At 39.4% G+C, this 10,000-nt stretch overlaps 1 protein-coding gene across 1 annotated transcript in view; it reads right to left on the bottom strand.

Annotated features, from left to right (window-relative positions):
- COL25A1 (collagen type XXV alpha 1 chain) overlaps nucleotides 1-10,000 on the bottom strand; it is a 783,871-nt gene that overhangs the window by 194,713 nt on the left and 579,158 nt on the right. The window lies entirely within an intron of this gene.

Here is a 10,000-nt window from a genome sequence, read left to right as displayed (position 1 = left end):
TCAATTTCCGTCAGACTTTTTCAACCAGCATAATGTGGCATGAACTCAACTGCCAATTTAATAATGCCCAAAGACCAGAGTACTTAAGATTATTTAATTGACTGAAAAACATCAGAGAGCGTTGGAATGTATGCAAATTAAACTACTGAGGCGTAGCACTGTTCTGGATATTTATGTCTGTCTCTCTTCACTGTACCTGTTTGACCTCAATATCCTACTCATGTGTGTGCTCAAGATACACCTTCTTATTATGTATTTGACCTCAATGATGTGGGTCAGGTCCCAATTGCCCAATAATTTGAAATGTATGAGGAGATGAAGCAACTGGACGGGGCTAGCCAATTTAACGGTTCTTGCTCACTCTTATGCTGATTGCAGGCTCTGACTGAGCAGGCATGGGTACCAACCACAAACCTTGACGGTGAGGATCTGATTACTGTGTAGAGCAGCAACTGTGGGGAAGCCTGGCAGACCCTATGGACACAGCACAGCACCAAAACAACACGACACAAAACGTCACACAGACATTTCACTGGTGGACAGACAAAACAAGCATGTTCCTAATGTCTCCCTTCCCTGTTCTAAGCCCTGCCTTGTTTAACAAACATGGTAAACAAAATCAGATACATGAGGCCCCAAAAGGTACCATGCCTTAAAGGGAATGGAGAAATTGAGAACTCACTGTAACCATCTTAGTGGCAGGTACAACGAACTCTATGTATACTACACTAGTGTAAAGATTCTGCAACTCTTAGCATTTTGATTTCTTTTTTCCCACTTCAATAGGCCTAAGAGATTTTTTTTTTTAATGGTTATAAACACACACATATGAGACAGCATTTGCCAATTCAATATATTTCAAGTATACAATTTAGCAACATCAGTTACACTAATCATGTTGTAAAACATTTCTGGAATCTTATGCACAAAATGGAGATAACTACATAAACTGTTATGAAAACAATGCTGTCATTCCCCCCTCTTGATGTTCTGTATACTCAACTCAGGACATACAATACATATATTAATTCTTTTTTGGACGACAACAGTGAACAGAATTTTGCTGTCAGATCACAAGAATTCTTTAGAATAAATGCAGTAAACCTCATAAAGTATAGTTTTACCACCCACATATCAAAATTTCTCTCTCAAATATGATGGTTCTTGGTTCCCTCCTTTTCAGGAATTCCTGCAGAGGTGGTAGAGAGAGATCTGTCTCTTTTAACAAGAGTATTTCATGTCAGGGGGATTTATGGTCATACTCCGCAGGAATCACTTCTGTCACATAACTTTTCCAAAAAACCTTGATAGTTCACACAACCCCTTAAAGCAAAAAAGTGGTTTTCAGTTCCTTAACCAATGAGAATGGGAAAGACATGTACTTCAATAATGTGTACTAATGCGTCCTCACAGACGTTATCAATTGGGCAGGTCTGAGAGAGAAATTTTGCCTTTGTTCTCTTTCTTTTCCAGAAAGTGCTATTGAAGTCTTTTATTCCATTTTATTTTTTTCCTTTTTACCACAGAACATGTTTACCAATACAAATAAAATAACCACAGCAATACGTGGCCTCAGGTTTCTGTATACATCCTCCTACCTTTACCTCTTCCTTGCTGCCTTTCCCCTCTTCCCACCCAAATCTATTCTGAGGTTTATTTCCATCTAGGAAAGGAAAAGAAGTACCTAGATGCTTAATTTTGTTATTTTTGTAGAGATCTGTCTCCTGATATTCCCCATACTTGTGATACATTGTGTTTTTTTTCTTTTTAAGAAAGCCAATAAAATGATGACTGTAGTATTTACGTTTCTCAGTCCTGACGCCTTTGATTCTCATTCTTTACAGCTAGGCCTTCTTTGGAAACGAAGCAGAGGAAATCTTACTCCTTTTGCCAAATCCTTTCTGATAAGGTTATTATGTGCCTGGGTAGTTTTGAGGTGACCTGTATCCTCTTTTTCTTCTTCCTAAGCAAAAGTCCTTTAAACATAGACTCCACACAAATTCAGAAATGCTACAAGTTGGAAAACAGATGTGTACAATTTGCTTTGTTTTACTATGGAATATGAGTTTAAAATGTTATTAGATGGTAATGTGCCAGCATCCTTCCATCTGTGACTCATTAGCCCTATATTACACAGTCAGAATTTTATATATAAACCTCATATTTATGTAACAAAGAATGAAAACAGATACAAACAAGAAGTCTATGAGGGATTGAAATCTTGATTATTGGCAATAAATCATGATGTCACTTTAAACAGGATTATCTAACAAAAATCGTTCAAAATTAAAAACCTTTTAATAGCACAAATGGTAGGCCTTACAAATATTTTCAAATTTGTATGTATAAATAAGTCACTTCTTGTACTCCTCTCTGACCATGACCAGCTTGCTAGTTGATTACATTTTCTAAATGCTCACCAAAAACACCATTATGTTTTATAACTTCTTAGTTTGATTTTCAACATTAATGATATCTAAAGAGGGAAGCAAATAGGTAATTCTTACCTTAGACAGATATTTTTCCTCAAACAGAAAACCTCTGTTTGGTAAATCTTATTTTATACCCTTCAATCATTTTAACTATGGAAATGCTACTAATTAAATGCTTAAAAAATAAAAATAAAAAACTCACTGCCATCGAGTTGATTCCAACTTACAGTGACCCCTTTTGGGTTTCCAAGACTAGATTGCCCAGTCTTCCTTCCATGGAATGGTTGGTGTGTATGAACCACCAACCTTCTGGTTAGCAGTCAGATAGATGCCTTAGGCACTATGTCACGAGAGCTCCTTAATTAAAGGCTTAGAGTTAAAGATTTCATTAATGAGCGAAGAAAAAGCACTTCAGGAGTTTACATGTAGCAATGTAAAATAAAGGAATACATATGGATGAATTCTCTTAAATTCTAACAAGATCCCATGGCCTGGGCTGCAAAATCTTAGGATTGTGTGCTTTTCAAACTGGAGTGAAAGTAACCCTCAGGGTACATGCTAGTGCCCAGGGGAGTGTTTATAGGCAAAATAACAAACACAGCACATCTTCTTCTAAAGTACATTTTAATTAACAGTAAATAACTTTGAGTACTTTTATGTAAAGCAAATGTAGATATAGTATGGGGTGGAAGGCAAAATTTGCATAAAAATTTTAAAAATGTACCCCTTGATAGTGGCAGAAAAACCCACCTCATAGGGGATACCTCCAGATCACACAGACTGACTGACCCTTGAGTTCCTGCAAAGGCTCATTGAAGGATAAATCTGAAAAGTATTGGTGGTGAGTCAGTCTTTAGGTCATGGCTCTGTGTGACCAAAACTGCTAGACTTTCCTAGCTATTCACAGAGAATGCACTTTTTCACCAACTATGCAATTTCTTCCACAGTATCATTAGTCATAGTTCTTTCTAAATAAATGAAATGGACATATTTCACTGATTTTACATCTCAGAAAACTTGCCTGGTACACAGATGGTTCATGTGGGTGTGGGGGAATAAAAAAAAGGTGTCTCCAGAAAAACATGGAGAAAGAGTCCAGGAATAAGCTAAAATGTTAAAATAATTTTACATATTTTCACCTTAACAAATCGAACGTACAGGAGTGTGAAACTACCTTAAAACCAAAAACCAAAGTCTCTGCCATCAAGTTGATTCTGAAGGCGGTAAATCTTTATAGAAGCAGACTGCCTCATTTTTCTTCTGTGGAGCAACTAGTTTGTAGGTTCAAACCAACAACTGTTGTGGTTAGCAACCAAATGCCTTAATCACTATACCACCAGAGCTCCTTAAACTATAAAACAAGTAGAAAGAAAGTATAAAGAGTGTAATGACAATATCCTGGATTAAATTTCTGATTCTACCATTGTTTTATGGAATACTTAAAACCACCTTAAAAATCAAAAAACAAACTCATTGCCATAGAGTCGATTCTGACTCACAGAGACCCCCATTGGGTTTCCAAGGCTGTAAATCTTTACAGAAGCAGACTGGCTCATCTTTCTGCCATGAAGTAGCTGTTGATCTGACCTTTTGGTTAGCAGACAAATGCCTTAACCACTATACCAGCAAAAGAGAAAAAAAAAAAAACATTGCCATAGAGTCAATTCTGACTCATAGTGACTCCCACTGGGTTTCCAAGGCTAAATATTTACAGAAGTAGATTGCCTCATCTTCCTCCCATGGAGCAGCTGATGGGTTTGAACCACCAACCTTCTGGTTAGCGGCCAAATACCCATTTTCTTCTATGAGAATAAAGATTGTGACAACTTCATGAATCCCCACGATATACTACGAGATTAGTAATCATCATGTCATTGTTAAGTGCTATTGAGTCGTCTCCAACTCATAGCAATCCTCTGCACAGCAGAATGAAACACTGCCCAGTCCTGAGCCAGCTTCACTTCTTGATACACTTGAGCCCATGCAGCCGCCACCATGTCAACCCACATAGTTGAGGGCCTTCCCCTCTTCCCCTCCACAGTGGAGGGTTGACAAATCATCATAAGACCTGAGTTTTGGCATCATTACAGCAGGGGCTGTATAACCCTTTATTACTATCTTAGTTTCCTAGTGTTGCTAAAACAGAAATATTACGAGTGGATGGGTTTAACAAACAGTTAAACAATAGTTTAACAAACAGTTTCTCACAGTTAGGAGAATAGATGTTCAAATTCAAGGTTCCAGCTCTAGGGGAAGGCTTTCTCTCTTGCCTCTGGTGGAAGGTTCTTGCCCCTTTTCAGCTTCTCTTCCTTGGTTCACTGGTCATCTCCATGTGGTATGGCATCTATATTTCCCCTACTGTGTTTCCTTCCATCTGTACCTAATCTGCTCTTTTTAAATATCAAAAGTGATTGGCTTAAGACATACCCTACACTGAGATGACCTCATTGACATAACAAAGAAAACCCTATTGCCAAATGGAATAGGGTTAGGATTTACAACACAAATTTATTGGGAACACAATTCAATCCATAATATTGCCTTCTAGAAGGAAAGATACAAGACTATTCCAAAGAGATGTTGAGCAAATAAATAATGTATACGAAATGCTTCTAACTCCTTAGAAACTATAAATTCAAAATGTGAATGTCATTTTTATTGTGTGCTCAGTAACGATGAGTGTTATATGATTACATTCATTACAGAGAGAACATTTTGTAAAAAGTATTCAGCAAGGCAATGGTGGAACCAGAAATTGAATCCATGACACTGTCATTATGCAGTTTTCTTTCTACTTGTTTTATAGTTTGAGGCACTCTGGTGGTGTAGTGCTTAAGGAATTTGACTGCTTAGCACAAAGGTTGGTGGTTCGAACCAACCAGATAGCTGCTCCATGGATGAAAGATGAAGCAGTCTGCTTCTGTAAATATTTACAGCCTTCGTAACCCAACTGGGGTCACTATGAGTTGGAACTGACTCAATGGCAGTTAGTTTGTTTTGGTTTGGTTTTATAGTTTAAGCATTAAAAAGCTTAAAACTTGACTAACATTAAACATTATTTAAGAAATATGTATTGAGTGCCTTTGGGCAGCAATCCCTGTGGTAGAATTCCCTGGTCAGTAAGACTCCAAATTCATAGGGTTTCAAGTGTAGTGGGAAGTATGGAAAAATAAGAAGACTGTAATCATACAGATTAACACATTATAAGGACCTCTGGTAGCATAGTGCCTAAGGCACTTGACTGCTAACCAGAAGGCTGGCGGTTCAAACCCACCAGCCACTCCTCGGAAGGAAGGTTGGGCAATCCTACTTCCGTAGTGATACTGCGTCGGAAACCCAAGGAGGGGTCGCTATGAGTTGGGGCCGACTCCATGGCACATAACAACAACAACAACAACAACACATTATAATGGAGAGAGAATCTATGAAGAAATAAAAAGTGCACCTGACACTTGGTTTGAGGAGTCATTGAAGAGTCAGTCCTTCCTAAGCCTGAAAAAGGAGAGAGGTGGGGTTGGCACTGTGAGAATAACATTGAAGAAAGAGGGAACATTTGGGAAGATGGTACAATAGTACTTGAAAAATTGTGTGCCAGAGTTGGGGGAGGGACAAAAATGACAGTTCTGAGTGACATCAAGGAGTTAGAATTCCCAGGTCATGTAGCTTGGCTGAGGAGCTCTGGTGGCATAGTGCCCAAGGCATTTGACTGCTAACCAGAAGGCTGGAGGTTCAAACCCACCAGTCATTCCTTGGAAAGAAGATTGGGTGATCTCCTTCTGTAGTGATACCACCTCAGAAACCCAAGGAGGGATCGCTATGAGTCGGATCCAACTCGATGGCAGTGTGTTTGCTTGCTTGTTTGTTTTGGTAGCTTGGCTGAAGACTGAAGAGACTGAGGGGCAGAGAACTATCCTAGGTCTCTACCTTGAGCAACAGAAGGATGCTAGAGGAAACACAAGAGGAAGTGTGTGTTTTCTGGGGGCAGAGCAGGTGATTATGGATGATGAATTCAGTTAGTCAGTTGCTGAATTTGAGGTGCCTGTGAACAGCCACTCAACTGCTAACCATCTTTAGAAATGACAAGATAAAAGAGCTGAACAGAAGATTTCAAAGAGCAGCTCGAGCAGACAAAGCCAGTTACTGTAATGAAATGTGCAAAGACCTGGAGTTTGAAAACCAAAAGAACACGCTCAGCACTTCTCAAGCTGGAAGAACTGAGGAAAAAAATGTAAGCCTTGAGTTGCAATATTGAAAGATTCTATGGGCAAAATATTGAGTGATGCAGGAAGTATCAAAGGAAGATGGAAGGAATACACAGAGTCACTGGACCAAAAAAGAACTGTTTGACGTTAATCCATTTCAGGAGGTGGCATATGATCAAGAACCAATGGTACTGAAGGAAGAAGTCGAAGCTTCATTGAAGGAACTGGTGAAGAATAAGGCTCCAGGAACTGACGGAATACCCACTGAGATGTTTTAACAAATGGATGCCCCACTGAAGGCACTCACTCGGCTATGCCAAGAGATTTGGAAGAAAGACAGCTACTGGCCAACTGATTGGAGGAGATCCATATTTGTGCCCATTCCAAAGAAAGGTGATCCCACAGAATGTGGAAATTATCAAACAATATCATTAATATCACACACAAATAAAATCTTGCTGAAGATAATTCAAAAACAGTTGCAGCAGTATGTTGACAGAGAAATTCCAGAAATATAAGCTGGATGTAGAAGAGGATGTGGAATGAAGAACATCATTACTGATGTCAGATAGATCTTGGCTCAAAACAAAGAATATCAGAAAGATGTTAACTTGTGTTTTATTGACTATGCAAAGGCATTCAATTGAGTGGATCATAACAAATTGTGGATAACATTGAGAAGAATGGGAATTCCCGAACACTTAATTGTACTCATGAAGAACTTGTACATTGACCAGGGGCTGTCATTCGAACAGAATAAGAGAATACTGCATGGTTTAAAATCAGGAAGGGAGTGCAACAGGGCTGTATCCTTTCCCCATACTTATTCAATCTATATGCTGAGCAAATAATCCAAGAAGCTGGACTGTATGAAGAAGAACATGGCATCAGGATTGCAGGAAGAATCATTAATAATCTGCTATATGCTTAGGACACAAGTTTGCTTGCTGAAAGTGAGGATGACTTGAAGCACTTACTGATTGAAGAATACAGTCTGCAGTATGGATTACATCTCAATACAAAGAAAACAAAAATCCTTATAACTGGACCTATAAGCAGCATCACAATAAATGGAGAAAAGATTGAAGTTGTCAAAGACTTCACATTGCTTAGTTTTACAATCAACACCAATGGAAGCAGCAGTCAAGATATCAGATGATGCATAGCACTGGGGAAGTCATCTGCAAAGGACTTCTTTCAAGTGCTGAAGAGCACAGATGTCTCCTTGAAGACTAAGGTGTGCCTGACACAAGCCATGATATTTTCAATCGCTTCATTATGCATGTGAGAGCTGGACAGTGAACAAGGAAGACTGAAGAAGAGTTGATGCTTTTGAGTATGGTGCTGGCAAAGCAAGCTGAAAGTACCATGGACTGCTAAAAGAAGTAACAAATCTGTCCTGAAGGAGGTGCAGCGGGAATGCTCCTTGGAAGTGAGAATGGCCAGACTTTGTGTCACCTACTTTGGTCATGTTGTCATAAGGGACAATTCCGTGTAGAAGGAGATCATACTTCGTAAGATGGAGGGTTGACAAAAGAGGGGCAGGCTGTCAATGAGCTGGATTGACACAGTGGCAGCAGTCATGGGCTCAAGTATAGCAAGGATCATGGAGCTGGCTCAAGACTGAGAAGTGTTTCGTTTTGCTGTGCATAGAGTCACTATGAATTGGAGATGATTGGATGGCACCTAACAACAACGACAACTAACCAAAAGGTTTGTGGTTCAAACTCACCCATTGTTGGTGTGGAAGAATAGCCTAGTGATCTGCTTCTGCAAAGATCTCAGCCAAGTAAACCCTATGGAGCAGTTTTATTGTATAACACACGGGGTTGCTAATGGCCTCAGAATCAACTTGACAGCAAAGGGTTTGGGTTTTGTTCTTTGGTGGGTAGGCAAGAGGTGAATGTAGGATATGTATATAAAACAGTAGAGAGGTGGGAACCATGAAGCATAAAAAACCAAAAAAAAAGAAACAAAGTCACTGCTGGTCTAGTTGGATCCGACTCACAGCGACCCCTCCTTGGATTTCTGAGGCAATAGAATCTATTTCTGTGGAAATAGATTGCTCAACCTTCCTTCCGAGTGGCTGATGGGTTTGAACCACCAGCCTTCTGGTTAGCAGTCAAATGCCTTAGGCACTATGCCACCATAGGGCTGGGAAAAGTCACCCAAGGAACCTGTAGAGTGAGCAGACCTAGAAAAGAGCCTTGAAGAGACTTACATTTAAGGGATGAGGAAAAGACAACTACAAAGAAGGTGAGAAAAGAATGGTTTTAGAAACAGAAGGAATGCTCACTTTCCTCACAAAAATTCTCTACAGGCAAATGACTCAAATTATGGATGAACATATTTTACTCCACTATCTATTGCATCGTTAATTATGCTATATAAATACACATAAAATGCCCCATAGTAAGAACAGGTTAACAATGGCCTATATGTCACTGACAATGGATGCTCATTTATAAGCACAAGGGAGTGTACAGACGTTGTGGAGATACAGGGGGAAATGAATAGAATTATTGTAACAATAAAGGCAGTCACTAGCAAATTTTTTGGAGGACAAACAGCATTACTCTGAGAAATGAAAATTCCAGAGTTTCTCTATTACATAAAATAGTATCATGATTCTATTTGCCCAAAATATATCATGCATTACAACACAACTTCAGTGGGCATACGTACAGCATAAATAAAGATGAACGTCCCTAGAAGTTGATAAAATGATTTCTAGCTAAGAGAGACCAGATGGAGAAATATAATAGAATGCAAAAATATTTAGGTAAGAGAATAACTTTAGTTTAACAACAGGAACTGTTAGGAGGCTAACTAAGGAAATAAAAGAAATTAAGAGAAAGAAATTTACTGCTAAATCATTCCATATTCATTAGACGGTATAATTATTTTTAACAGAAAAGTCAACTATGCTGTTGTTGTTGTTGTTAGGTGCTGTCGAGTTGCTTCTGACTCATAAGGACCCCATGCACAGCAGAATGAAACACCGCCCGATCCCATGCCAGCTCCACGATCCTTGCTATACTTAAGCCCATTGTCGCAGCCACCATGTCAATTCATCTCGTCGAAGGCATTCCCCTCTTTCGTCGACCCTCCACCTTACCAAGCATGACATCCTTCTCCAGGGAATGGTCCCCTCTGACAACATAACCAAAGTAGGTGAGACGAAGTCTGGCCATCCTCGCTTCCAAGAAGCATCTTGGCTGTACTTCCTCTAGGACAGATCTGTTAGTTCTTTTGGCAGTGCATGGTACCTTCAGCATTCTTCGCCACCACAACTCAAAAGCATCAACTCTTCTTTGGTCTTCCTTATTCATTGTCCAGCTCTCACATGCATATGAGGCAATTGGA

This window comes from Orycteropus afer, unplaced genomic scaffold (genome assembly GCF_000298275.1).
Source record: "Orycteropus afer afer isolate SDZICR_OR568_19922 unplaced genomic scaffold, OryAfe1.0 scaffold00071, whole genome shotgun sequence".
Taxonomy (NCBI): Eukaryota; Metazoa; Chordata; class Mammalia; order Tubulidentata; family Orycteropodidae; genus Orycteropus; species Orycteropus afer.
The sequence above is the reverse complement of the archived record's forward strand: the minus strand, read 5'-3'. Positions and strand labels throughout refer to the sequence as shown.